Below are 20,263 nucleotides of genomic sequence, written 5' to 3'. Positions count from 1 at the left end.
AAACGATATAAATATCAAAAATACTAGACACTTCTCGCCTGGAGAAAGTGCGAGTCGGCGCCTTCACCTTAATGTCAGAACGCGAAAATTGCACTAGTAGCTTTTTTTCAAGCAAGTTCTGTTCGTCCGTTCTCCGTAATCATTTGGTATCTGATTAAACTGACATACTCGCCTATGGCTTTCGTAAACGAAAGTTTCATTGTGACCCCGACGTGATTTGAACACGCAACCTTCTGATCTGGAGTCAGACGCGCTACCGTTGCGCCACGGAGTCGACGCTGCTTAGGTCTTGTCATGAATAGGTTCCTCGAACACTTACTGTACCGTTCAAACCTAAGAAATAATGACAGTAGGATCCACGAGACACTCGTCCCGGATGTACTTGCTCTGGCGGGGGTGTAACTCAGTGGTGTTCCGCTTTAGACGCCGTGCAGTGTGGACGTGCCTAGTCTTCCGCTCCGCCGTAGCGTTACGTATAGTGGACTATCGTTTTTGTTACGTGTTGTGTTGCAACTTCTGAGAGTATTTCTCCGTCGTTGTTTCGTACCTTGTGTTACTTTCTGTCCTTATTTCAGTGTTTTTTGTGTAGCGGTTTCGACCGCATATTTTGAAAATGTCGTCCCAGGTTATTCCTCGTCAGGCTACAGTTAGTTTTGCTTTTGACAAGTCAACCCGCCATGTGCAACCTAGTTCTCTTGAGATTCATGATTGGTTGGTAGATACCTTTGGTGTTCATTCGGATCAGGTGCACACTGCTTATTTTGATACCGAACTGTATGTTTTCTTTGTTAAGTTTATGGACCCACTTCAGGTTGATAAAATTCTTTCTAAATATGGTCATCAAGTTCTCTTTCGGCATCGGGATGATTCTGTAAGTACCGTGCTGCTTTCCAATGCTTCCATCACGTATACCAATGTTCGTGTTTACAACCTTCCACCGGAGGTGGATAATGTCTATCTTAAGGAGGGTCTACAGAAGTATGGTGATGTAAAGAGCATTCGCCTTGAACGCTGGTCAAGCCAACATCGCCTGCAATGTTACAGTGGTATTCGTTCAGTCGAAATGCACGTTAAGCAGAATATTCCATCTCACCTGCAGATCGGTGGATATCGTGTCCATGTAACATATAGTGGTCAGGTTGGCACCTGTTTTTTGTGCAATGAAAGTGGTCACGTGCGTACCGACTGTCCGCGGAGAGTTTTTGTTTTAAAAAATTCTCTCGAACAGCGTCGCAAGTTAACGGTCGCTGACCTCGTTGCAGGTGGTTCTGCTCTTGGTGTAGCACAGTCCAGTGGTAGTAGCGCCCCGCCACAGGTTTTGCCCACCCCTGATACAGAATTTCCTCCTTTGCGTGCTAAATCTGATGTTGTTCCGTCTGTCCCTCAGGTGGGTGTGCCACTTTTGAATAATAAGAGGCGTCGCCCACACGATGGAAATAGTACGGATGAGGATCTCCCTGAGATGCCCCAGTCCGAGCGACCGGCATCCTCCGAGCCACTGTGTACTGTAGCTGCTCCCTGCCCTCCTGAGGTAGCGGTTCCGGTGGCGGCTGCTGGCGCCCCTCCGGCCTCCGACGCAGCTTCTCTCGAGTCGGGTCGTCGGTCGGGCCTGTTGGCGCCGTCTTCCGAACCGACTTCGATGTCACAACAAGTGGAGCCGCGACAACTTCCTGCTTCGCTGCCCCATACCTCTGCCAGCGGAGCTGCTCCGCTTCTTTCCAACTCTGCGGCCTCGGACCTTCCTGCTCACGTTTCGCCTCCGTGCAGTCCATGTTTGCCGGAAGCTAGTGCAGGTGTTGACCATTCCGTTTTGTCGGATGTTTCCCCCGCGACCCCGGATCCCGCATGTGGACCGGCGCGGGTGGTGTCGGATATAGAACTTGACCCTCCTACGTCACCGGCGGCTGAAGTTTCCTTGCCCGTCAGCCGACGCAAGTTACGCGTTCAGCCGAACGTTAATGCTGTTCGTAAAAAACCGAAACGTAAGGGATCCGCGGAACGGGGTAGCAGTCCCCCTCCCTCGGATGCCTCCGTCACCCCTGCTATGGACTGTGACGCTGGTGCGTCGGTGTAGGTGATTTGTTTTCTCGCTTTTCTCTCTATGGTTCAAGCATACACCTTTCTTACCTTAAATGTTAACCGTATTGAGTCCGACGTTCGCATTGCCTCTTTGCGGCAGTTTATTTACGACGCCTGTGCGGACGTAGTGTTTTTGCAGGAAGTGTTGTTTTCTGATCTCTCTCTACCTGGATTTCAAACTGTTTTTAATGTCGCGCCGGAATATTCAACAGGAACTGCTCTTTTCTTTCGAGAGGGCATTCCTATTACTGACATTGAATTCCTTGACTCTGGCCGTGGGATTGGTTGTCGTCTTTTTGATCTCCGCCTCGTTGTTTTGTATGCCCCCTCTGGTTCGGGTCACACTGTGGCTCGATCGCGCTTTTATAAAGAAGAGCTTATTTATCTTTTGCGCCAGAGTCCTCGGAGTCTCCTGCTCGGAGGCGATTTTAATTGTGTTTTACGCCCTGCAGACCAGTCCCCCAATTTTAATTATTGCCGTGATTTACATGACTTAGTTCGTACGATGCATCTGCGTGATGTTTGGGAACACAAATATCCAACCCTGGTGAAATATACGTTTTTTACCGCGTCCTCATGCAGTAGACTCGACAGATTCTATTTATCTGATTTTTTATGTGATAAAATTCTTTCTGTCGATGTTATTCCTACTAGTTTTTCTGACCATTGTGCTTTTACTGCAACTGTAAATCTTAGTCGCCAACCTGCAAAACTTTATCGTTCCCAGTGGATGTTAAATGTTTCCCACCTTGCCGACAGTGCTATGGATGATGTTATAAGTGGCGTGTGGGAGCGATGTCTTCGCTCTGTCCCGCGATACCCCTCCTTGCTGGTTTGGTGGACTGCGTTTGCCAAGCCCAAGATTCGTCAGACTTTGATTTTTTACTGTGCTGCTAGGACGCGTGATTTTAAGAACACGTATGAATATTACTACTCTGTCCTGCGTGAACTATATGACGCGGCGGGTACCTCTCCACTGCGGATCCATGATGTTCGTCGTATTAAAGCCAAGCTCTTGAGCCTTAAACGACGACAGATGGATGGTCTGCGAGTTAAGTCGAAACCTCACTCTCTTGTTGAAGGTGAACTGACATCCTTGTACCACCTGCTACGGCATCAGACTCGTCGTCGTCGCTCCTTCATCTCTTCTCTTACGGTGGATGATGGGCGACAGCTTAGTGCACAGGAGGAAATGGTTCGTGCTCTTCATCAGTATTACACTAGTCTCTATTCTGCCGATGATTCTGGTGAGTCTCGTTCGGATGATGTCTTTGGGGATCTAACTGCGACGATCGCGCCTGACGCGAACGGCGAATTTCTCCGGGAGTTCCAGGTAGATGATGTTTTCGATTTTATTGCTCGCTCTCCGTCCAGTAAATCGCCGGGTCCCGACGGCCTGCCTAAAGAATTTTATCTCCGTTTTTGGCCTCTTTTGGGTGGCATTTTTACGCAGATTTTAAATGAGATTGTCAGAGGGATGGATGTGCCTGCCGATTTTAAAGTAGGGAAAATTGTTTTAATTCCGAAGTCCTCTGGTCGTTTATCTGCTGCCAATCTTCGTCCGCTCACATTGCTGAATTTTGACTATAAGACAGCTGCTAGAGCGCTCAATAGCCGGCTGTCTTCTCTGCTTCGGGGTGTGATTGGTGCACATCAATGTTGTTTTCATGATAGATCTATTCTGACACCAGTAGCCGAATATCGGGATGTTGTCTCGGTTGCGGCGGTTACAAACGTTTAAAAAAAAAAAAAAAAAAAAAAAAAAAGTGGTTAAGGCGTCTGACTTGAAATCAGATTCCCTCTAAAAAAAAAAAAAAAAAGTGGTAGAGTGTCTGCTTCGCATGCAGAAAGTCCTGGGTTCAAATCCCAGCTCCTCCAATTTTTGTTTCTCCGTGCAGCAGTACATGAAAACTTTTGCCTATCACCATATTCTACAAAATTCAGTGTACAAGATTCTTCCCCCAAGCAAGTGGATTTCGTACAGTTCGACCTCATGGCGGGAGGACGATGACCTGCAAGACCCTGGGCTGCGATCCCCCCCCATTGAAATGTTGCTCCAAAGCCTTCGGTATGGCGTGCAGGGTGCATCTCAAACATGTATTTGCAACTCACCGCGACAATCGTCATTTGTTTTTTCGAGATACTGAAAAATGAAGGGGGCACCCGGGATTGAACCGGGGACCTCTCGATCTGCAGTCGAATGCTCTACGACTGAGCTATACCCCCTTTCACGATCTTTGCGTTCCCATAACTTAAGGAAAAATATTATACTCTGCCTGGCTAAAGACGTCTAATCGAGCAAAATATTGCGTAATCATTATCTCTCAGTTATATATTAGCGTTAAACGATATAAATATCAAAAATACTAGACACTTCGCGCCTGGAGAAAGTGCGAGTCGGCGCCTTCACCTTAATGTCAGAACGCGAAAATTGCACTAGTAGCTTTTTTTCAAGCAAGTTCTGTTCGTCCGTTCTCCGTAATCGTTTGGTATCTGATTAAACTGACATACTCGCCTATGGCTTTCGTAAACGAAAATTTCATTGTGACCCCGACGTGATTTGAACACGCAACCTTCTGATCTGGAGTCAGACGCGCTACCGTTGCGCCACGGAGTCGACGCTGCTTAGGTCTTGTCATGAATAGGTTCCTCGAACACTTACTGTACCGTTCAAACCTAAGAAATAATGACAGTAGGATCCACGAGACACTCGTCCCGGATGTACTTGCTCTGGCGGGGGTGTAACTCAGTGGTAGAGTGTCTGCTTCGCATGCAGAAAGTCCTGGGTTCAAATCCCAGCTCCTCCAATTTTTGTTTCTCCGTGCAGCAGTACATGAAAACTTTTGCCTATCACCATATTCTACAAAATTCAGTGTACAAGATTCTTCCCCCAAGCAAGTGGATTTCGTACAGTTCGACCTCATGGCGGGAGGACGATGACCTGCAAGACCCTGGGCTGCGATCCCCCCCCATTGAAATGTTGCTCCAAAGCCTTCGGTATGGCGTGCAGGGTGCATCTCAAACATGTATTTGCAACTCACCGCGACAATCGTCATTTGTTTTTTCGAGATACTGAAAAATGAAGGGGGCACCCGGGATTGAACCGGGGACCTCTCGATCTGCAGTCGAATGCTCTACGACTGAGCTATACCCCCATTCACGATCTTTGCGTTCCCATAACTTAAGGAAAAATATTATACTCTGCCTGGCTAAAGACGTCTAATCGAGCAAAATATTGCGTAATCATTATCTCTCAGTTATATATTAGCGTTAAACGATATAAATATCAAAAATACTAGACACTTCGCGCCTGGAGAAAGTGCGAGTCGGCGCCTTCACCTTAATGTCAGAACGCGAAAATTGCACTAGTAGCTTTTTTTCAAGCAAGTTCTGTTCGTCCGTTCTCCGTAATCGTTTGGTATCTGATTAAACTGACATACTCGCCTATGGCTTTCGTAAACGAAAATTTCATTGTGACCCCGACGTGATTTGAACACGCAACCTTCTGATCTGGAGTCAGACGCGCTACCGTTGCGCCACGGAGTCGACGCTGCTTAGGTCTTGTCATGAATAGGTTCCTCGAACACTTACTGTACCGTTCAAACCTAAGAAATAATGACAGTAGGATCCACGAGACACTCGTCCCGGATGTACTTGCTCTGGCGGGGGTGTAACTCAGTGGTAGAGTGTCTGCTTCGCATGCAGAAAGTCCTGGGTTCAAATCCCAGCTCCTCCAATTTTTGTTTCTCCGTGCAGCAGTACATGAAAACTTTTGCCTATCACCATATTCTACAAAATTCAGTGTACAAGATTCTTCCCCCAAGCAAGTGGATTTCGTACAGTTCGACCTAATGGCGGGAGGACGATGACCTGCAAGACCCTGGGCTGCGATCCCCCCCCATTGAAATGTTGCTCCAAAGCCTTCGGTATGGCGTGCAGGGTGCATCTCAAACATGTATTTGCAACTCACCGCGACAATCGTCATTTGTTTTTTCGAGATACTGAAAAATGAAGGGGGCACCCGGGATTGAACCGGGGACCGCTCGATCTGCAGTCGAATGCTCTACGACTGAGCTATACCCCCTTTCACGATCTTTGCGTTCCCATAACTTAAGGAAAAATATTATACTCTGCCTGGCTAAAGACGTCTAATCGAGCAAAATATTGCGTAATCATTATCTCTCAGTTATATATTAGCGTTAAACGATATAAATATCAAAAATACTAGACACTTCGCGCCTGGAGAAAGTGCGAGTCGGCGCCTTCACCTTAATGTCAGAACGCGAAAATTGCACTAGTAGCTTTTTTTCAAGCAAGTTCTGTTCGTCCGTTCTCCGTAATCGTTTGGTATCTGATTAAACTGACATACTCGCCAATGGCTTTCGTGAACGAAAATTTCATTGTGACCCCGACGTGATTTGAACACGCAACCTTCTGATCTGGAGTCAGACGCGCTACCGTTGCGCCACGGAGTCGACGCTGCTTAGGTCTTGTCATGAATAGGTTCCTCGAACACTTACTGTACCGTTCAAACCTAAGAAATAATGACAGTAGGATCCACGAGACACTCGTCCCGGATGTACTTGCTCTGGCGGGGGTGTAACTCAGTGGTAGAGTGTCTGCTTCGCATGCAGAAAGTCCTGGGTTCAAATCCCAGCTCCTCCAATTTTTGTTTCTCCGTGCAGCAGTACATGAAAACTTTTGCCTATCACCATATTCTACAAAATTCAGTGTACAAGATTCTTCCCCCAAGCAAGTGGATTTCGTACAGTTCGACCTCATGGCGGGAGGACGATGACCTGCAAGACCCTGGGCTGCGATCCCCCCCCATTGAAATGTTGCTCCAAAGCCTTCGGTATGGCGTGCAGGGTGCATCTCAAACATGTATTTGCAACTCACCGCGACAATCGTCATTTGTTTTTTCGAGATACTGAAAAATGAAGGGGGCACCCGGGATTGAACCGGGGACCTCTCGATCTGCAGTCGAATGCTCTACGACTGAGCTATACCCCCATTCACGATCTTTGCGTTCCCATAACTTAAGGAAAAATATTATACTCTGCCTGGCTAAAGACGTCTAATCGAGCAAAATATTGCGTAATCATTATCTCTCAGTTATATATTAGCGTTAAACGATATAAATATCAAAAATACTAGACACTTCGCGCCTGGAGAAAGTGCGAGTCGGCGCCTTCACCTTAATGTCAGAACGCGAAAATTGCACTAGTAGCTTTTTTTCAAGCAAGTTCTGTTCGTCCGTTCTCCGTAATCGTTTGGTATCTGATTAAACTGACATACTCGCCTATGGCTTTCGTAAACGAAAATTTCATTGTGACCCCGACGTGATTTGAACACGCAACCTTCTGATCTGGAGTCAGACGCGCTACCGTTGCGCCACGGAGTCGACGCTGCTTAGGTCTTGTCATGAATAGGTTCCTCGAACACTTACTGTACCGTTCAAACCTAAGAAATAATGACAGTAGGATCCACGAGACACTCGTCCCGGATGTACTTGCTCTGGCGGGGGTGTAACTCAGTGGTAGAGTGTCTGCTTCGCATGCAGAAAGTCCTGGGTTCAAATCCCAGCTCCTCCAATTTTTGTTTCTCCGTGCAGCAGTACATGAAAACTTTTGCCTATCACCATATTCTACAAAATTCAGTGTACAAGATTCTTCCCCCAAGCAAGTGGATTTCGTACAGTTCGACCTCATGGCGGGAGGACGATGACCTGCAAGACCCTGGGCTGCGATCCCCCCCCATTGAAATGTTGCTCCAAAGCCTTCGGTATGGCGTGCAGGGTGCATCTCAAACATGTATTTGCAACTCACCGCGACAATCGTCATTTGTTTTTTCGAGATACTGAAAAATGAAGGGGGCACCCGGGATTGAACCGGGGACCTCTCGATCTGCAGTCGAATGCTCTACGACTTTTTTTTTTTTTTTTTTTTTTTTTTTATCCTTTTGACTACAGCTTATTTCCTGCTGCCACAAATGAGCTACAATTCCTATTCAATGAAATAAATTTTCCGAAAGGCATCAAATCTACTTGAAATGATACGTGGCTATCAGCACCATTATTCAACACACATGCTCGACTGTGCGCAGACGCCTGTGGCGTAGCTCTTGGGTCCTGAGTCAGACGCAGTAGTTCCAAAAATCTCTCCTGATCGGCACTGTGCCGAAAATTTCGCTACACAACCCCTTTGTCTTGCTTGAGCTTCAGGTAGACGCCGGTTTGCAGCCAGGAAGCGGACAGCAGCAACTTTCAACTAGATTCGTAGTACTCAAACAACTCAGCAAACCAGCATACATCTTTTGCAGAACTGGAAAAACTTGACCGTGACAGGATTCGAACCTGCAATCTTCGGATCCGAAGTCCGACGCCTTATCCATTTTTTTTTTTTTAACTTCCGTTCCGGTACCGGGAATCGAACCCGGGCCTCCTGGGTGAAAGCCATGTATCCTAGCCACTTTTGTTTTTTTTTTTTTTTTTTTTTTTTTTTTTTGAGACGCCTTAACCACCTTTTTTTTTTTTTTTTTTTTTTTTTTTTTTTTTTTTTTTTTTTTTTTATTTATATGTATCTTTTTTCCCGGGCCGCCCGCGTGGCAGGCGAGCATTCTACCACTTTTCTTTTGTTTTTTTTTTTTTTTTTTTTTTTTTTTTTTTTTTTTTTTTTTTTTTTTGTGCTTTAAGTGGTATCAGGCAGGGAGAGGCAAGGAGGGCAGGGGTCATGCAATCTGAGGCCTGGCCATCTTGTCTCCCACCGTAACCGTCACCACGGCACCCTACCTCATCGGCGCACTGAAGAAATGCTGCGGCTTGACTCCGCCGCCAGTAACATAAAAACAGAAATTAGTCCGGAGACGAAATGTTGCATCCATTTGCAGTGTAAATGAATTTGTCCATTTTCATATGTATTCAGGAGAGCCGGGAATCCGTGCACTTTGCACCGCATGAGTGCGTCTCACCCCACAAATCAGAGTTAGTATTGAAATGAAAAATATAAATGAAAAGTCTTCTATCGTTGTTTCTCTCCATCGGATCGACTGTTACAATTAAGAAACTAGGAAACTCAGTTCTGTGCAGGGCATCCGCCAAAGAGACGGAACGCGCTATTACAAACATTCTGTTAATTTCTGAACGTGACGAATGATCCAAGTGACGCACTCGTAAATTAGCCTGTCCCGCACTTACTTCTTTGGACTTCACTTCGGGCGTCCGAAGGAAGAGTGGAATCCACCATGTCGGAAGAAATGGCTTTAAGCACTCCATCCTATATTGGCTGTGAAATGATCGTGTGACTTAAAAAGTTTGCAAAATGAGCTTTATAGTTTTTAGTCTTCTGTAGTCGGTGGTGCTGTATCATTAAATACAGGAGAAAGTCTTCTTTACTCGTTTCGTTCACATTGAAAAGATAGTAAACTGTGTGGCCTTTAAGCCAGTTTACTGAATTTCTTTTGGTCTGCGGGTAAGGCACTACCTCCGGAGTGAGGAAGTCAGCTGGCGTTATGGTCGCAGGGCATGTTCTAGTGATGCTCGCCAACAACTGTCGTATGACCGCCCAAACATCTCGCACTTTTTCGCAGACAAATCGATGTTCCTCGCTATCTTGTACCTGGCAAGTGTTGCATAAGGGTGAATCGGCCAGATGAATGGAATGGAGTCTGGCATTGGTAGCTATTTTGCGATTCACCGTGAGATACCAAGACGCTCGCACGTGAGACGGTAAATGGCGTGAATGAATATTATCCCAAATCACCCGCCAATTGTGAGCTGTATATTTGTCTTCGATGTTATTCCTGGAGGTGGACTCGATCAAAGTCTTATAAAGTTGCTTCACCACCGTTATTTCCTTCGCCGGAATTCTTGTTCGAGCATAACTATATTCAAGCAGGAAGTATTTTAAATGATAAAGGTCGTGTGGAATATGATGTACATCAATCGGGGGGTTGAGGTTCGCTGGGGAGATTTCGTTGAGAAGGTGAGCAGTGAGACAGTGTGGAGATTTTGTCCATAGCTTATACATACTGCTTAGATAGAGCGCCTGTGCCTTTTTATAGACATCTGTGAGGTTCAATCCGCCCTTCCGAGGAGGGAGCGTCAACGTAACATATTTAACTTTGAAGATATTGCCTCTGGTCACAAAATGGCCCAGGGCAGACAGCATTCTATGTGCAATGCCACTGGGAAGAGGCAACACTTTGGCGACATAGTTAATCTTCGAGAGGATATAAGTGTTGACCAGTTCAATTTTTTGGAGAGCATTCAGTTTCCTCATGCTATGCAGTTGTACACATGCCCTAACTTTATGAAGTAAAGCTCTATAATTAACAGCAATGGTATTCTGTATCTTCCGCCGAAACTCAAGGCCTAAGCACTTTATACTGGTAATTTCTCGTAATCGGGTATGATTGGGTAGATTTATTCCCCGTCCAACATTCATGAGTCCGGATTTTTGCCAGTTCACCTTCGCCCCAGATACCGCCTCATATCGTTGAAGTATTTGAAGTGAGGACCGCACTTCTTGCGCGTTCACGACAAGAAAGCCGACATCATCTGCGTACGCACGGCACACAATCTTCTGGCTATTGATTTCCAATCCCTGCAAATGTGCAGTTAGCGTAGCGAGCAGAGGTTCTATGGCGATGGCAAAGAGAGCCATCGACATCGGACAGCCTTGCCTCACCGAACACTCGATATCAATAGCGCCACTGAGGCGACCATTAATTTGAATTCGCGACGTACTCTTACGGATCAGATTGTCGAGTACTTGGGTGAACTGGTGCGGAAACCCCAATTCCTGCATGACGCGGAAAAGGAAACGATGGCTCACCCTGTCGAACGCTTTTGCAAAGTCTATCATGACGAGGGCGCATTTTAACTTGCAAGCCTCCGCTACGGCAATGACATCTCTGTAATCCGTGAGCGTGTGGTAAATAGATCTATCTCTACCGACACTCGTTTGATACTGTCCTGTGATTGTGGTCATGACAGTTTTGAGCCGTTGGCTCAGAACACGGGCGAATAGTTTATAATCACTATTTAATAACGTGAGAGGTCGCAGGTTAGTGAGGTCGTTACTGCACGGGGTCTTGGGCAGTAAGACAACAATTCCTTGTCGAAAGTCCTGCGGAATAACGTTTTGTGGGTTCATTAGTTCTTTACATATTGCAAGGAGTTTCGATTTCATCTGCGGCCAGAAGGTTTGATATACTTCTGCAGGTATGCCATCGCAACCAGGAGATTTATTCTTCGGACTCCTTAGGATAACGTCTGTTAATTCGTCTTCTGTCACCTCTGGCATCAGCTGAGTCGCCTCTGTGGGGCTGAGTTTCCGTGATAAATTTGTCGCAAACTCCGCAAACACGGTATCATCTGTCATTTTATTGGACATCAGGTCTCGATAGTACTCTTCAATCGCACGCATAATGTCACTTTGTTTAGTAACTATTGCCCCGGTGCTGGTTCGGATGTGTGTAATGATTTTCCGACTGCCTCGTCGACTTTCACGTAACATGTGATACATGGCAGCCTCTTCTTCTTGCACCGTCTTAGGAACTCGCGCCCGAATTTGAAAACCTTCCAACTGTTTTCGTTGCAGCGTTAAAAGTTTCGCCTGAATTCTTTTGATCTTTGCAAAATTGCCGATAACGGTCGCGTCACATTTATACAACTCCCGAAGACACTGAAAGTAAAATTCCATGGTCCGTTTGTGCCACAGACTTTTCTGACGGGAGTAAAACATTAAAGTTTTCCTAATTTGTGGTTTGGCGCATTTGAGCCACCACTCGATCGCGGAGTTGTAGGATCTGAATTTGCGTTCACATGCCGTCCAGGTGGACAGGAAGGCTTCTCGACATGCAGGATCATGCAAATGTGCGATGTTGAACTTCCATAACCCTCGACCCCGGTATGTTTCCTGTTTTTGCATGTTGACGGTGCAGATATAGGCAGCATGGTCGGAAAATACAGTTGGCCATATTTCGGTGTGTAGCAGGTGTTGCGTTAAATTACGCGATATGTAAATTCTATCTAACCTACTTGCCGAATGATTGGTAACATGCGTAAAACCCACTTCCACTCCGTGCATGTGCGTCCAAGTGTCAGTGAAGCGGAGTTCTTGAATGATCTGTTCTAATTCGACACACCGATTAAAGTGAGGAGTTTGATCGATTTGACGAAGCACACAATTGAAATCGCCGCCAAAAATGACATCACTGTAGTTGGTCCCGAAGAGCGGAAGGATCTCGTGGCGAAAAAATTCTGCACGGTGTTGCCTATTACTGGACCCAGAAGGTGCGTAAATATTAATCAGTCTGATGTTATTGACAGTGACTGCTATCCCTCTGCCGGTCACCAGTTTGGCCTCACAATTTGCAATGATCCCTTCTTTTAACAGTAATGCTGTTCCAAGTTCGAAACCGTTGCCAGGGTTCACGAAAGCGTTATACCCTGCGATGTGGTCTAACCTGATCTCACTCACTTCCTGAAGCATGGCTATATCGATGTCGGCTGCGTATAACAAGTCTTGTAAGTTCTTCAGATTCAAATCACTGCGTATCTTATTGATATTGAGAGTCAGGATCTTGTAGGCCTGCAAGGTGGTCATAGATGTTTGGTACGAAAGGAGCAAACGATAGGGTGCGTCATACAGCCTTCAATTGGAGGCGCTGACCGTGTCGGTCGTTTGAGTAGCCATGGCCACGTGGACATTGTGTCCATCAACCGCTGATACGGGGGGCAAGGAGCCGGTCGAGGGTGTGGAATCCTCCTGCATCTCTACATCAGCTTCGTTCGTTTCAAACTCGTCCGCCCAATTGGGAGAGCAAAGGGTGCCTACTGGCTCAGAAACTGGTGGATTCGTATTCTGTGGCTCAGTTTGCTGAGTGGGCGTCTCATCTGGTCCGCTGTCGTACATCGTGGGAGTCTCCGACATGGTGTCGTCTGATCGCGTTGTGTCCCGCGAGCGCGAAGGCGAGGCGGCAGCGTCTGCGGGCCCTTCTTTTAAATTCTGACCGATTAATTTAGCCTTTCCCCGCAAGCTCGGTGCTGTATCTTCCGCACCTTGGTGAGCCATCCTCCGCTTTTTATTTTTCTTCGGAGATCGATTACCACGTATTACTGGGTCGGAGTTGGGCATCGTTTCAGCGACTCGTTCAGACATGGGAGCAGGAGCCATGGACACCTCCACCAACTCGGCACCCCGTGAGGGCTGGTCCACCGCCATCTCACTGGTCCTGTTAGTTTCATGTGTTTCAGAAGCAGCCATCTCGGACGCGACTGGCGTGTCCGGAGACGTCACATTAACGACGGAACTGGGTCCGGCAGGTTTATCGCGAATCAGTTGTATGGACGGCTCACCGCGGGCAACCGACACGTACGATGGCTGTAATGTTGACATCGCGGGAGGGCTAACACTCTCTCCGGTTGGCAGTTGAACTACACGACGCTGTAAACATTCCGCACGAACATGTCCCGTCGAGTTACATCTGGCACATGTTCTAGGTTGGCCATCATACATTACGACGGCACGGTACCCACAAACCGTGACGTACGACGGAATATGTCGTTGCAAGTCAACTTTAAGCTGCCTGACGCCATTCAGTACCGGATACTTATGCGCCGGAGACCAACGTTCGGCAAAGTTGCTCAAAACTTTGCCATACGGCGATATCGCAACGTTTATCTGGTCTGCTGGGACCTCAAACGGTAGTTCAAAAATGCGAATTGTTCGAAGTCCAAGCCCGGCGTGAGAAACAGTAACCACACCCACATTGCCATCACTATGCTTAAACTTCAAACCAGAACTAAAGGAGTCAACTAGTTTGTCACAAAACTCGGCATCTCTCATCTTGATATAAACGATGCTAGACAGAATCGACAAATGTATACCGATAATCTCATCGAGGCCAATTTTCATCACTTCTTCGAGGAAATCCTCGATTTCGAAGGATGTTGGTCGGGCAAACGTGTTATCGAACGTTAACTTCAAGGTGTCTTTCCTCATAGTATGTGCCATCACTGAAGTATCATCGTCATTCCACAAACGCAAGAATAACCGCTGCTAGCGAGCGACTTACCCCGCAGAAGTAAACAAGCCAGCCGCAGCGCGGAGCACAGACAACCGCACGCCACGGCCGCTGCAGGCAGACTGCTACGACTGAGCTATACCCCCATTCACGATCTTTGCGTTCCCATAACTTAAGGAAAAATATTATACTCTGCCTGGCTAAAGACGTCTAATCGAGCAAAATATTGCGTAATCATTATCTCTCAGTTATATATTAGCGTTAAACGATATAAATATCAAAAATACTAGACACTTCTCGCCTGGAGAAAGTGCGAGTCGGCGCCTTCACCTTAATGTCAGAACGCGAAAATTGCACTAGTAGCTTTTTTTCAAGCAAGTTCTGTTCGTCCGTTCTCCGTAATCGTTTGGTATCTGATTAAACTGACATACTCGCCTATGGCTTTCGTAAACGAAAGTTTCATTGTGACCCCGACGTGATTTGAACACGCAACCTTCTGATCTGGAGTCAGACGCGCTACCGTTGCGCCACGGAGTCGACGCTGCTTAGGTCTTGTCATGAATAGGTTCCTCGAACACTTACTGTACCGTTCAAACCTAAGAAATAATGACAGTAGGATCCACGAGACACTCGTCCCGGATGTACTTGCTCTGGCGGGGGTGTAACTCAGTGGTGTTCCGCTTTAGACGCCGTGCAGTGTGGACGTGCCTAGTCTTCCGCTCCGCCGTAGCGTTACGTATAGTGGACTATCGTTTTTGTTACGTGTTGTGTTGCAACTTCTGAGAGTATTTCTCCGTCGTTGTTTCGTACCTTGTGTTACTTTCTGTCCTTATTTCAGTGTTTTTTGTGTAGCGGTTTCGACCGCATATTTTGAAAATGTCGTCCCAGGTTATTCCTCGTCAGGCTACAGTTAGTTTTGCTTTTGACAAGTCAACCCGCCATGTGCAACCTAGTTCTCTTGAGATTCATGATTGGTTGGTAGATACCTTTGGTGTTCATTCGGATCAGGTGCACACTGCTTATTTTGATACCGAACTGTATGTTTTCTTTGTTAAGTTTATGGACCCACTTCAGGTTGATAAAATTCTTTCTAAATATGGTCATCAAGTTCTCTTTCGGCATCGGGATGATTCTGTAAGTACCGTGCTGCTTTCCAATGCTTCCATCACGTATACCAATGTTCGTGTTTACAACCTTCCACCGGAGGTGGATAATGTCTATCTTAAGGAGGGTCTACAGAAGTATGGTGATGTAAAGAGCATTCGCCTTGAACGCTGGTCAAGCCAACATCGCCTGCAATGTTACAGTGGTATTCGTTCAGTCGAAATGCACGTTAAGCAGAATATTCCATCTCACCTGCAGATCGGTGGATATCGTGTCCATGTAACATATAGTGGTCAGGTTGGCACCTGTTTTTTGTGCAATGAAAGTGGTCACGTGCGTACCGACTGTCCGCGGAGAGTTTTTGTTTTAAAAAATTCTCTCGAACAGCGTCGCAAGTTAACGGTCGCTGACCTCGTTGCAGGTGGTTCTGCTCTTGGTGTAGCACAGTCCAGTGGTAGTAGCGCCCCGCCACAGGTTTTGCCCACCCCTGATACAGAATTTCCTCCTTTGCGTGCTAAATCTGATGTTGTTCCGTCTGTCCCTCAGGTGGGTGTGCCACTTTTGAATAATAAGAGGCGTCGCCCACACGATGGAAATAGTACGGATGAGGATCTCCCTGAGATGCCCCAGTCCGAGCGACCGGCATCCTCCGAGCCACTGTGTACTGTAGCTGCTCCCTGCCCTCCTGAGGTAGCGGTTCCGGTGGCGGCTGCTGGCGCCCCTCCGGCCTCCGACGCAGCTTCTCTCGAGTCGGGTCGTCGGTCGGGCCTGTTGGCGCCGTCTTCCGAACCGACTTCGATGTCACAACAAGTGGAGCCGCGACAACTTCCTGCTTCGCTGCCCCATACCTCTGCCAGCGGAGCTGCTCCGCTTCTTTCCAACTCTGCGGCCTCGGACCTTCCTGCTCACGTTTCGCCTCCGTGCAGTCCATGTTTGCCGGAAGCTAGTGCAGGTGTTGACCATTCCGTTTTGTCGGATGTTTCCCCCGCGACCCCGGATCCCGCATGTGGACCGGCGCGGGTGGTGTCGGATATAGAACTTGACCCTCCTACGTCACCGGCGGCTGAAGTTTCCTTGCCCGTCAGCCGACGCAAGTTACGCGTTCAGCCGAACGTTAATGCTGTTCGTAAAAAACCGAAACGTAAGGGATCCGCGGAACGGGGTAGCAGTCCCCCTCCCTCGGATGCCTCCGTCACCCCTGCTATGGACTGTGACGCTGGTGCGTCGGTGTAGGTGATTTGTTTTCTCGCTTTTCTCTCTATGGTTCAAGCATACACCTTTCTTACCTTAAATGTTAACCGTATTGAGTCCGACGTTCGCATTGCCTCTTTGCGGCAGTTTATTTACGACGCCTGTGCGGACGTAGTGTTTTTGCAGGAAGTGTTGTTTTCTGATCTCTCTCTACCTGGATTTCAAACTGTTTTTAATGTCGCGCCGGAATATTCAACAGGAACTGCTCTTTTCTTTCGAGAGGGCATTCCTATTACTGACATTGAATTCCTTGACTCTGGCCGTGGGATTGGTTGTCGTCTTTTTGATCTCCGCCTCGTTGTTTTGTATGCCCCCTCTGGTTCGGGTCACACTGTGGCTCGATCGCGCTTTTATAAAGAAGAGCTTATTTATCTTTTGCGCCAGAGTCCTCGGAGTCTCCTGCTCGGAGGCGATTTTAATTGTGTTTTACGCCCTGCAGACCAGTCCCCCAATTTTAATTATTGCCGTGATTTACATGACTTAGTTCGTACGATGCATCTGCGTGATGTTTGGGAACACAAATATCCAACCCTGGTGAAATATACGTTTTTTACCGCGTCCTCATGCAGTAGACTCGACAGATTCTATTTATCTGATTTTTTATGTGATAAAATTCTTTCTGTCGATGTTATTCCTACTAGTTTTTCTGACCATTGTGCTTTTACTGCAACTGTAAATCTTAGTCGCCAACCTGCAAAACTTTATCGTTCCCAGTGGATGTTAAATGTTTCCCACCTTGCCGACAGTGCTATGGATGATGTTATAAGTGGCGTGTGGGAGCGATGTCTTCGCTCTGTCCCGCGATACCCCTCCTTGCTGGTTTGGTGGACTGCGTTTGCCAAGCCCAAGATTCGTCAGACTTTGATTTTTTACTGTGCTGCTAGGACGCGTGATTTTAAGAACACGTATGAATATTACTACTCTGTCCTGCGTGAACTATATGACGCGGCGGGTACCTCTCCACTGCGGATCCATGATGTTCGTCGTATTAAAGCCAAGCTCTTGAGCCTTAAACGACGACAGATGGATGGTCTGCGAGTTAAGTCGAAACCTCACTCTCTTGTTGAAGGTGAACTGACATCCTTGTACCACCTGCTACGGCATCAGACTCGTCGTCGTCGCTCCTTCATCTCTTCTCTTACGGTGGATGATGGGCGACAGCTTAGTGCACAGGAGGAAATGGTTCGTGCTCTTCATCAGTATTACACTAGTCTCTATTCTGCCGATGATTCTGGTGAGTCTCGTTCGGATGATGTCTTTGGGGATCTAACTGCGACGATCGCGCCTGACGCGAACGGCGAATTTCTCCGGGAGTTCCAGGTAGATGATGTTTTCGATTTTATTGCTCGCTCTCCGTCCAGTAAATCGCCGGGTCCCGACGGCCTGCCTAAAGAATTTTATCTCCGTTTTTGGCCTCTTTTGGGTGGCATTTTTACGCAGATTTTAAATGAGATTGTCAGAGGGATGGATGTGCCTGCCGATTTTAAAGTAGGGAAAATTGTTTTAATTCCGAAGTCCTCTGGTCGTTTATCTGCTGCCAATCTTCGTCCGCTCACATTGCTGAATTTTGACTATAAGACAGCTGCTAGAGCGCTCAATAGCCGGCTGTCTTCTCTGCTTCGGGGTGTGATTGGTGCACATCAATGTTGTTTTCATGATAGATCTATTCTGACACCAGTAGCCGAATATCGGGATGTTGTCTCGGTTGCGGCGGTTACAAACGTTTTAAAAAAAAAAAAAAAAAAAAAAAAAAAAAAAGTGGTTAAGGCGTCTGACTTGAAATCAGATTCCCTCTAAAAAAAAAAAAAAAAAAAAGTGGTAGAGTGTCTGCTTCGCATGCAGAAAGTCCTGGGTTCAAATCCCAGCTCCTCCAATTTTTGTTTCTCCGTGCAGCAGTACATGAAAACTTTTGCCTATCACCATATTCTACAAAATTCAGTGTACAAGATTCTTCCCCCAAGCAAGTGGATTTCGTACAGTTCGACCTCATGGCGGGAGGACGATGACCTGCAAGACCCTGGGCTGCGATCCCCCCCCATTGAAATGTTGCTCCAAAGCCTTCGGTATGGCGTGCAGGGTGCATCTCAAACATGTATTTGCAACTCACCGCGACAATCGTCATTTGTTTTTTCGAGATACTGAAAAATGAAGGGGGCACCCGGGATTGAACCGGGGACCTCTCGATCTGCAGTCGAATGCTCTACGACTGAGCTATACCCCCTTTCACGATCTTTGCGTTCCCATAACTTAAGGAAAAATATTATACTCTGCCTGGCTAAAGACGTCTAATCGAGCAAAATATTGCGTAATCATTATCTCTCAGTTATATATTAGCGTTAAACGATATAAATATCAAAAATACTAGACACTTCGCGCCTGGAGAAAGTGCGAGTCGGCGCCTTCACCTTAATGTCAGAACGCGAAAATTGCACTAGTAGCTTTTTTTCAAGCAAGTTCTGTTCGTCCGTTCTCCGTAATCGTTTGGTATCTGATTAAACTGACATACTCGCCTATGGCTTTCGTAAACGAAAATTTCATTGTGACCCCGACGTGATTTGAACACGCAACCTTCTGATCTGGAGTCAGACGCGCTACCGTTGCGCCACGGAGTCGACGCTGCTTAGGTCTTGTCATGAATAGGTTCCTCGAACACTTACTGTACCGTTCAAACCTAAGAAATAATGACAGTAGGATCCACGAGACACTCGTCCCGGATGTACTTGCTCTGGCGGGGGTGTAACTCAGTGGTAGAGTGTCTGCTTCGCATGCAGAAAGTCCTGGGTTCAAATCCCAGCTGCTCCAATTTTTGTTTCTCCGTGCAGCAGTACATGAAAACTTTTGCCTATCACCATATTCTACAAAATTCAGTGTACAAGATTCTTCCCCCAAGCAAGTGGATTTCGTACAGTTCGACCTCATGGCGGGAGGACGATGACCTGCAAGACCCTGGGCTGCGATCCCCCCCCATTGAAATGTTGCTCCAAAGCCTTCGGTATGGCGTGCAGGGTGCATCTCAAACATGTATTTGCAACTCACCGCGACAATCGTCATTTGTTTTTTCGAGATACTGAAAAATGAAGGGGGCACCCGGGATTGAACCGGGGACCTCTCGATCTGCAGTCGAATGCTCTACGACTGAGCTATACCCCCTTTCACGATCTTTGCGTTCCCATAACTTAAGGAAAAATATTATACTCTGCCTGGCTAAAGACGTCTAATCGAGCAAAATATTGCGTAATCATTATCTCTCAGTTATATATTAGCGTTAAACGATATAAATATCAAAAATACTAGACACTTCGCGCCTGGAGAAAGTGCGAGTCGGCGCCTTCACCTTAATGTCAGAACGCGAAAATTGCACTAGTAGCTTTTTTTCAAGCAAGTTCTGTTCGTCCGTTCTCCGTAATCGTTTGGTATCTGATTAAACTGACATACTCGCCTATGGCTTTCGTAAACGAAAATTTCATTGTGACCCCGACGTGATTTGAACACGCAACCTTCTGATCTGGAGTCAGACGCGCTACCGTTGCGCCACGGAGTCGACGCTGCTTAGGTCTTGTCATGAATAGGTTCCTCGAACACTTACTGTACCGTTCAAACCTAAGAAATAATGACAGTAGGATCCACGAGACACTCGTCCCGGATGTACTTGCTCTGGCGGGGGTGTAACTCAGTGGTAGAGTGTCTGCTTCGCATGCAGAAAGTCCTGGGTTCAAATCCCAGCTGCTCCAATTTTTGTTTCTCCGTGCAGCAGTACATGAAAACTTTTGCCTATCACCATATTCTACAAAATTCAGTG

General features: G+C 46.9%; 20 non-coding genes across 20 annotated transcripts; 6 read left to right on the top strand and 14 right to left on the bottom strand.

Moving 5' to 3' along the window:
- Positions 1–202: 202 nt before the first annotated feature.
- Positions 203–274, bottom strand: Trnaw-cca. Its single transcript has one exon. It is a non-coding gene; the product is annotated as a tRNA-Trp (tRNA).
- A 3,959-nt stretch (positions 275–4,233) lies between these two features.
- Trnac-gca lies at positions 4,234–4,305 on the bottom strand. The gene has a single exon. It is a non-coding gene; the product is annotated as a tRNA-Cys (tRNA).
- A 319-nt stretch (positions 4,306–4,624) lies between these two features.
- On the bottom strand, positions 4,625–4,696 carry Trnaw-cca. Its single transcript has one exon. It is a non-coding gene; the product is annotated as a tRNA-Trp (tRNA).
- A 118-nt stretch (positions 4,697–4,814) lies between these two features.
- Positions 4,815–4,886, top strand: Trnaa-cgc. The gene has a single exon. It is a non-coding gene; the product is annotated as a tRNA-Ala (tRNA).
- A 276-nt stretch (positions 4,887–5,162) lies between these two features.
- On the bottom strand, positions 5,163–5,234 carry Trnac-gca. Its single transcript has one exon. It is a non-coding gene; the product is annotated as a tRNA-Cys (tRNA).
- Positions 5,235–5,553: 319 nt separating this feature from the next.
- On the bottom strand, positions 5,554–5,625 carry Trnaw-cca. The gene has a single exon. It is a non-coding gene; the product is annotated as a tRNA-Trp (tRNA).
- Positions 5,626–5,743: 118 nt separating this feature from the next.
- Positions 5,744–5,815, top strand: Trnaa-cgc. Its single transcript has one exon. It is a non-coding gene; the product is annotated as a tRNA-Ala (tRNA).
- Positions 5,816–6,091: 276 nt separating this feature from the next.
- Trnac-gca lies at positions 6,092–6,163 on the bottom strand. Its single transcript has one exon. It is a non-coding gene; the product is annotated as a tRNA-Cys (tRNA).
- Positions 6,164–6,482: 319 nt separating this feature from the next.
- Trnaw-cca lies at positions 6,483–6,554 on the bottom strand. The gene has a single exon. It is a non-coding gene; the product is annotated as a tRNA-Trp (tRNA).
- Positions 6,555–6,672: 118 nt separating this feature from the next.
- On the top strand, positions 6,673–6,744 carry Trnaa-cgc. Its single transcript has one exon. It is a non-coding gene; the product is annotated as a tRNA-Ala (tRNA).
- A 276-nt stretch (positions 6,745–7,020) lies between these two features.
- Trnac-gca lies at positions 7,021–7,092 on the bottom strand. Its single transcript has one exon. It is a non-coding gene; the product is annotated as a tRNA-Cys (tRNA).
- A 319-nt stretch (positions 7,093–7,411) lies between these two features.
- Positions 7,412–7,483, bottom strand: Trnaw-cca. The gene has a single exon. It is a non-coding gene; the product is annotated as a tRNA-Trp (tRNA).
- A 118-nt stretch (positions 7,484–7,601) lies between these two features.
- On the top strand, positions 7,602–7,673 carry Trnaa-cgc. Its single transcript has one exon. It is a non-coding gene; the product is annotated as a tRNA-Ala (tRNA).
- A 6,901-nt stretch (positions 7,674–14,574) lies between these two features.
- Trnaw-cca lies at positions 14,575–14,646 on the bottom strand. Its single transcript has one exon. It is a non-coding gene; the product is annotated as a tRNA-Trp (tRNA).
- Positions 14,647–18,613: 3,967 nt separating this feature from the next.
- On the bottom strand, positions 18,614–18,685 carry Trnac-gca. The gene has a single exon. It is a non-coding gene; the product is annotated as a tRNA-Cys (tRNA).
- Positions 18,686–19,004: 319 nt separating this feature from the next.
- Positions 19,005–19,076, bottom strand: Trnaw-cca. Its single transcript has one exon. It is a non-coding gene; the product is annotated as a tRNA-Trp (tRNA).
- Positions 19,077–19,194: 118 nt separating this feature from the next.
- Trnaa-cgc lies at positions 19,195–19,266 on the top strand. Its single transcript has one exon. It is a non-coding gene; the product is annotated as a tRNA-Ala (tRNA).
- Positions 19,267–19,542: 276 nt separating this feature from the next.
- Trnac-gca lies at positions 19,543–19,614 on the bottom strand. The gene has a single exon. It is a non-coding gene; the product is annotated as a tRNA-Cys (tRNA).
- A 319-nt stretch (positions 19,615–19,933) lies between these two features.
- On the bottom strand, positions 19,934–20,005 carry Trnaw-cca. Its single transcript has one exon. It is a non-coding gene; the product is annotated as a tRNA-Trp (tRNA).
- Positions 20,006–20,123: 118 nt separating this feature from the next.
- On the top strand, positions 20,124–20,195 carry Trnaa-cgc. Its single transcript has one exon. It is a non-coding gene; the product is annotated as a tRNA-Ala (tRNA).
- The last annotated feature ends 68 nt before the right edge of the window (positions 20,196–20,263 follow it).

Source organism: Schistocerca piceifrons, chromosome 3 (genome assembly GCF_021461385.2).
Source record: "Schistocerca piceifrons isolate TAMUIC-IGC-003096 chromosome 3, iqSchPice1.1, whole genome shotgun sequence".
Taxonomy (NCBI): domain Eukaryota; kingdom Metazoa; phylum Arthropoda; class Insecta; order Orthoptera; family Acrididae; genus Schistocerca; species Schistocerca piceifrons.
The sequence above is the reverse complement of the archived record's forward strand: the minus strand, read 5'-3'. Positions and strand labels throughout refer to the sequence as shown.